The sequence below is a fragment of the Cryptomeria japonica genome, chromosome 8 (genome assembly GCF_030272615.1).
Source record: "Cryptomeria japonica chromosome 8, Sugi_1.0, whole genome shotgun sequence".
Taxonomy (NCBI): domain Eukaryota; kingdom Viridiplantae; phylum Streptophyta; class Pinopsida; order Cupressales; family Cupressaceae; genus Cryptomeria; species Cryptomeria japonica.
Genome location: NC_081412.1, coordinates 472945316 through 472953055, shown reverse-complemented (window position 1 = coordinate 472953055; position 7740 = coordinate 472945316). Strand labels below are relative to the sequence as shown.

General features: G+C 34.9%; 1 protein-coding gene across 8 annotated transcripts in view; it reads left to right on the top strand.

Annotated features, from left to right (window-relative positions):
• The first annotated feature begins 4504 nt into the window (after positions 1-4504).
• LOC131079523 (uncharacterized) overlaps positions 4505-7740 on the top strand; it is a 174437-nt gene continuing 171201 nt past the window's right edge. For 6 of the 8 annotated variants that reach the window (XM_058017496.2, XM_058017491.2, XM_058017494.2 and 3 more), the window contains exon 1: positions 4508-4767. The gene's annotated coding sequence lies outside the window, so the exon portion shown is untranslated. Of the gene's footprint in view, positions 4768-6863; positions 6945-7740 lie in introns of all 8 variants that reach the window. The other 2 variants (XM_058017495.2, XM_058017498.2) reach the window with 2 other exon arrangements.

The following is a 7740-nucleotide window of genomic DNA, read 5'->3' as shown; positions in this document are numbered from 1 at the left end:
TCTTTTGTAGCCGAGGTGAATGAAATCTTAGGAAAGCTTAGATGGATGGGGTCTACTTTGTACTCACCAACACGAGACTTAGTAAAATCCAAAGAACCCCAATCATCACCCAAACATGCATTGACTTTTGATGGAGAAGGTGATTTAGCTAAGGAAGGTTTTTTAGGTGTAGGCTCCAACATCTTCACCTTAGGAGTATCTACCTTTGGGAATTTTTCTTTCGAAGAATCCTGCTTCTTAGGTGATCTCTCCCTTTTAACAACTTCCTTAGTGACTTCTTCCTTATTCGGCTCTTCCTTTTTAGGGGATGAGATAGAAGTAGAAGTTACAATCAAAGAAGATAAAGTGGGTACATAATTGTGAAATGAAGGTGTAACATAAGCCTGACCGACTGTGACTATTTGACATAATTGAATAGCCTCAAGAGCAACCTTAACTGTGACAACCTGATTATTAGCCACAATCTTCACTGATCCATGAAGTGTAGATGAAACAACTCCCAAAGAATGTAGCCATGGTCTGCCTAAAAGAAGATTGTATGATAAAGGGTCTGGCATAACGTGCACAAGGGTTGGAATAGTGATTGGTCCAACCTTCAAGGATAGTATGGTAGTCCCCACAATGGTCTTACCACTGTTATCTAAACCTCAAATGAACAAGGAGGAGGCTGCCAAAGAATTTGGATCCACCTTGATCTTTGGTAAAACATTCAATGCTGAACCTGTATCAACAAGCGCTTGTCTAATACCAACGCCATTCACATGAACAATGATCATCAATGGATCCAATAAATTCCTCACTTCGGGAGGTGGGAGTTCATGCAGATAAAAGGTAATATTTGGTGAATCTGCACGAATATGATCCATTAGTGCATTCACATCAGTTGGTTGCAAAAGAAGGTAGCAAAATCTTTTGCAAAGCTTCTTGTAGCATACCTTGATACATCGGGATAGTTTGAAGCATATCCTAAAGTGAGATCTTAGCTGGAGTAACCTTAAGTTACTTGATAAGATCATAATCACTTGGTTGTTTGTCCGCCGACAAAGGTGCCTTAGGAAGGACAAGTTGAGAAGGAGGTACAAAGAAGTTCGAGGTGGTTCAGGAACTTGTTTTTTTTTTTGAGTGTTATACATGTGTGCAATATTATTATAAGATGGTTGCTCGGATTGCATAAATCAGAAATTTGAAAGGTTTTCCATTAATGGTCTTGAATTTATTAGGAGGACTTGTTACTGTCACATGGATGTAAGGTCTCTTAGGCCTTTATGGGGCCACGAGGACAACAATGACATTCACAAACCCTTCATTTTTGCATGAGGATGTCATGGAGGATGACTCACTCTTTACATCTCTTTTAGGAGAAGGTGCGTCAAGGAAGTCATCCAAGACTTCATCCAACATATCAAAATCATCCTTTGAGAAAGCCTTATTAAAGGTGTCGAACTCTAAGAGGAAAATATCTGACATTAAGCATTCACATCGGGTTCACTAAAATGTAGGGGAGGATATTTGCCCCCTTCCAAGATGATGAATCTCAAAAGGTAAATCAGTTCCCCACTACATCTTCGAACTAGCGCTAAGATGAGCCAGGGGATAACAACCAAACTAACAAAAATACATGATTATAGTGCAGGAATAATAAATATATTAAAACTAAGATTACCGAACAGTGTAATACCAAAAGCCGATTGTACCTTCTAGTTGGGGAGCTCTCGGGTTTCGGATGCTAGCGTAGGGCGTAGACACTAGTGCGACACGTTGTTTTTTGTACAATGCATGGACAAAGGGATCAAAATCTGGTTCCATGCAGAGCACCCTATACGCAGAATCCGTTCGTCACTTGCACACATTGAGACAACAAAAATTATTGGGGCTGTATAGGGGCCTGCCTCAGTCAGACCCCCCTTTAGGTTTTTCCATCGCCACAAACATCCAAATAAATAGATTGGAAAGGTAAATTGGAAAATTAGAAATATGTAAATAGAAACTATGCTATGCTTAATGGAAGAAAACCCCTATTGCATGTATTAAATATTGGAATATTAGAAACAATGAATGCACCTATATAATATATACAATCAATAATGCAAAGGACTCTTTGCATGTAATGAAAATGGATAAAAGAGAAGACGAGGGATAAAGCCAAACCCCTCTTTGTTGAAGATGCGAGCTTGACGAATCCCACCATAGTATTTGTTGGTAAGAGTCACCACAAGATAGTTGTAACTTGATATTAGTATAGTGTGTATCCAAGAGCATGAAGAGAGAAAGAGAGCAATGCGAGCGTGAGAGTGCAACCAAAGTCCAAGAGCCAAGAACCCAAGTGGGAACCCTTCAAAATGAGCTAGGAAGGGTTTTTAAACTCGGACGAGGCACAAAGAGCTGTTACGGCGAAACCCAAGCCAAAGGACACGGGTTGGCCAACGTTTAGCTCTCTGCTAGGTTTGAGATTCCGCCAGCTTTTCAAGACGTTAGCGCGGGGCGCAGACGTCCCCATGTCGTGCTGCCATCCATCCAAAAGTAGGACCAAAGGGGATTTTAAGGCATTCTGAGGCACTTTGTCTTTCGAATCCAAGATGCCAAAATAACATAATTTTGATCATGGATTTGTCATAAATACACTAGGCATCATACGTAAGTGTCATAAATGCACCAGGCGTAATTTAGGACACTACACACTTATCAATGCTTTTCATGATGACATTTTACATTGATCAGATGTTTCTTGTCAATCATTCATGGCTTTAGAACTTGTTATGTGCACTCATTAGGGACAAGTATTTCATATATACTTTCGTGATTATATCTTACTGTGTTGTTGCATGTTTAGATCATACAATGATGTTAATATATTCTTACAAACTTGAGGGTTTTACATGCTAATAACTGTTTCTCTTTTCATCCAATTTCTTACATCTCTTATAGGTAAAAAATTAAAGGGGGAAATAATGTCGCCAACGTTCATTTGGTGAGTATGGTTGTGGTGAATAGCTCATGATCATTTCCATTTTTAGATGGAGTTGCATTGATTTTTCTATTTCTTACAAAAACCCTTACTTCTATAATAGACGTATTCACTTCACCTTTACATTTTCCTTTTACTTTTGATATTTGAAATTTCAAGTGCATTTTAGTTGCTACCTATTTTAAATGCTTGACAAATATTACTCATTGAATTTTTGTTTTGTTTTACAATTTTTAAGACAGAGCATTCAAAGAAAGGAGAATGTACTCAAATGATATCCTTATTTGTATCCATTTTGAGTGTGCAAAATATTTTATTTTCATGTTGACTATTTATTTTACTTCAACACTCACATGCAAGTGAAAGTGGGGACAAAATGTAATAGTGAATAAATGCATACTTTTCACTTCTCCTAACTTACTTTGACCTATTTGTCTTCAGAGTAATGAATAGCGTACAAGTGGTGTATTCTAGCATATAAATTGGAAAATAATCTAATCCTTACCTAATTTCATTTGTTCACATCCCCCAAAATTGATTTTGATTTTCAATTTACTCATTTCTTTACTTAGATTATATTTGTAGTTAGGTAATTGAATCAATTCAATTCCATAGATATGAAAATGACCCTTGAACTTCAAAGTTCAAATTTAATTTGTGTATTATTATGAGCCAACCAAAGCTAAAAAATCATTAATTTGTGTGCTATATTTAAGGATACACTATAATTCATTCGAAATCATTTGGGAGCTCTTACTCCAATGGTATTACCACATAGAGAACATCAACATTGTATCAACTACTTACATCAACATCTTAGGCGTCATTGCATGTTTTTCTATTATATGGGAGTCAATAATAGAGGTTTGATAAAAAAAGAACATTTATTGTCTAACAACCTCCTAAATGATGTTACATACACCACACCTTCAAGATTAAAATTGAAGATATCGAGACAAGAATACTTTTGATAGATATATCAATTTAATTCAAATTTATATGCACCTGTTCATATTTATAAATAATTTGAGATCCATTCTCATAATGATTAATTCCTTAATCATAAAAATGAACTAAAACATCTAAGGAAAAAATAACAAATTCAAAATATTCATTCGACATTATTAAATATTTTGATATATTAAATCTTAAACTAAATACCACTCCTAATTTTATTTTTATTAATTTTATTAACATTATCAACTCTATAATTTTAAATAATATTTTCTATATTTCAAAAGAAAGAGAAAGAGGTTTAATAGTTTGGATTTGTTCAGCTTTGCATGCCTTTTTTTTTTTGCTAATAAACTCTTTGACCTAGGAAACTTCACTAAAAATATTCATTCATTCATTCAATCATACTTATAGCTAATACTTTACTACGAAGAATTAGAAGCTTATAATTAATATATGAAGGCCGATTCACCTAAATTTAAAAATTTAATAAAAGAACTGTATAAACTCATGGAAAGGGGAGAAGGGTAGACGGAATACAATGAAGTTAGACGGTGACGGGCAAAAGCAACCACAAATGTTTAATCATCACATGCACATCACGCCGCCAACAATTTTATCTAGATAGTCGCCGGGTTTAATGCCGAACAATTGCCCATCGTTTGACGCCTGTTTGAAAGTAATAAAACAAATTACAGATTCCTAAATATAATTTCAAATATGTATCTGGGATCGACTCTCGCCGATGCCATGTTGACGATATCAAATTTCAGTTTAACATAAGCTCTAAAAGTCGATGTATGCAGGATTAATTTTCATTCTCAGGATACTTTCGCCAAAGAAATGAGGTAAGCGGTGAATCTGCTAATATCCCATCTTTTTGGATGAAAAAATGTTTTCATTTGTCAGAAAATTTGCTTGGCATGTCTTTGTTCGGCATCAGCGGACTTGAAATCGTAGAATAATTCTTTGTATGCTTTCTGTCCAGTGCGATAGGGTTATATCATTTCTGCAATTGTTTAGATTCCCGTGGGTGTGGGTTTAATAATTTGATTAGGGTTCAAGGAGCTTAAAATAAATTCTATAGAATTGTGCAGGTTTAGGGATGATCTATGTGTGGTGGCAGGTTTATGAAATACACTGGTCATACCCCTTGGAACTAGTTGATCAATTTCTTGATATATATTGAACGAGGAAATAGATTTTCAATGCAATGCAGAAGTTGTGAATTTCATAATTTATTTCAAGCGCCAGATAATTTAGAAATCTAAGAGTAAGTTGATTTTGTCCAGCCATATAATCTTGATTAAAATTAATGCACATTTCGCGTGGTGAAGCTTCTCTTTGATTTGATTCGATTCATTATAAATAAATTACTTCTGATGTGAAGGATAATAATATTATATAAGTGATCAATGATCATAATTGACAGTGCTTCTGGATTCAACTATATAGAGTTTTTAGCATCAACGAACACCTTATAAAAAGAGAAGGGAGGGAGATGGAATGAAAAATGAAAAAATCGGAAATCTCAACTCAACACTGAACCAACTAGAAATTCAGAAAATACTAATCTACAATATTCAAAAACAAACTAAAATAACTTATAAGATGTTGAAAAAGGATGCAAATAAAACCCACATGGATAGGAAGGAATGACGAGTAATTAACTGTTCTGATTGCATCCTCTTTCTCAACTTTCATTTTGCTATTAGCAATGCTAATTTTATTTTAAATTTGCGTGCATGTTGGTCATGCGAATTGTATTCTGAATTTGAATGTTTTCCACAATTAGTATTGCTAGTAGCAAAAATGTTTGTATGTTTATTGGTAATGCTAATTGTATTCTGAATTTGAATGTTTTCTGCAATAATTTGTCATTTGGGTTCAATGCACATGCTCTTTCATCGTCTTTTAAGCCTTTTGGTTTGTTTTTGATCATTTTAGGTTAGTATTTTCTGAATTTTTAGTTGACTCAGCCTTGTTGAATGGAGATTCCCTTTTTATTGTTTCTCGTTCCATCTCCCTCCCCTCTCCTCTTTTTAATGGGTAAGTTCTTCACTCTATCAAAAAAATTCCTTACCTTGATGATGGATCATGGAGTGTGATCCAAAACATTTATTCTAAAAAATTGTACACAGTTGAATCTATAAACACTATCAATCACAATCAAGGACTTTGGAAATATGATGGGTTTGATTAATGATCAGTTTGTGAACATTGGTTATACAAGATCATATCATAAGTTTAGGGGAGAGTTTAAGAAGGATGTTAGTGTTGTGAATTTTTAGTCCAATAGATTGCACCATATCCTTTCAGTAAGTTCTACACACTCCACAAGTTAACTAGGGATCAGAATCAAGCTATTAGTATTGATGCTTTTGTAAATGTGTTGAGGTTTAGGCTTTTTGCTGATCCCTTATTAGGATGCTCAAGTTTAAAGCTTGGCTGCCAAGGAATTTCCTGCGGTGCATCTGCATTGAAAACTGATGCCAGGTGATCCCGATGATCTGAGGATTACGAATAACACGGAGAGTATGCTAGAATTAGTGAAGGAACCTAAGTGGCAGTATGGGGGGATCTTATTTGGGGATTATTGGCCCATGGGCGATGCAGATTTGAAATGCTAGGCTGTGAAGTTGGGAGTCATTATTTATTAAATACTACTGGAATGTTAGAAGGTGGTTACGAGATCTCATAGTGCAGTTATCTCAAGAGTTAATGTGATTGGATATTTCTTTAAGTTAATGCTACTAAAGGTAGGGTGATGGTCAACTGGGCGTGTATTTTTTGGGACATGTTGAACTCTTCACAGACAATATTGTGAATGTAGGATCCTAGACCATATTAGACAAGTACCATGTTCTAACTCTTCTTTTTGAAATTCAAGCAGATATTATCATATTTGATAGTTGTATCATTATTTGAATGGAAAATTACACAGGTCATGATACCCACAGCTGCCTGTTCAGAACATGGTACAATAAATTGAAATTCTGTTGTAGAGGCCGTGCTCCATTGAAGGGTAAAGAACCAGAGTTATAGTAGTTCTATTTTGTATGGCTACACTGACACATGTATCTAAATATGATTTAATTGCAGTAACTGTTATGCTTCTAAAACTGTTGGCATTTAAGTAATGTTATTTTGTCTTGTTGCGGATGTGTTGTGAACTTTTGTTGCAGTCAGTAATACAGTAATTGCTATAATGCAATTGTTATTTTAGTCTATAGTGGTGACTTGTTTGAAGCTTATAGTTCTGATCTTTCGTTGTATTTGTTGCCACTATGGCTTACACTTGTACAACTGTCACATATATCTTGTTTCTAAGCTTTGGGTCTGTATTGTCAATATATGGTCTACAGAGGAAAAAAGTGTGGATCCATCCCCCGTCATCAAACTGCTTTTGTGTGTTAATAATTTCTTTAGCTTATAGGAAAAAGCCATTGTGTTACACCAATGGCTGCTAGGAAAATTTGGGTATGTTTTTCAATTACACAGTGTTTGAAATAGGAAAAACATGGCAAAACACTAAACACTAGAAAATTGACATGGTCTTTATAAAATTACAAAAAGGGGTTTTTGTTATTTCATGGCTTATATAGTTGATAGACATTATAATAAACATGTACTAAACAAAAAATTATCATACCTATAATGAAAATGTCTGTAGACGTGTCGAAAGACTCAAAACATTTCAATACTCTCCTGGAGATGGGTGTGTCCAGGCCAATTTGACAGATCGTTGTAGTCAATGGTTACATGTGTTGTGAATTTTCCATTCTGCAGTTACTCTGAAAAATATTTTGGCAACTTCTTAT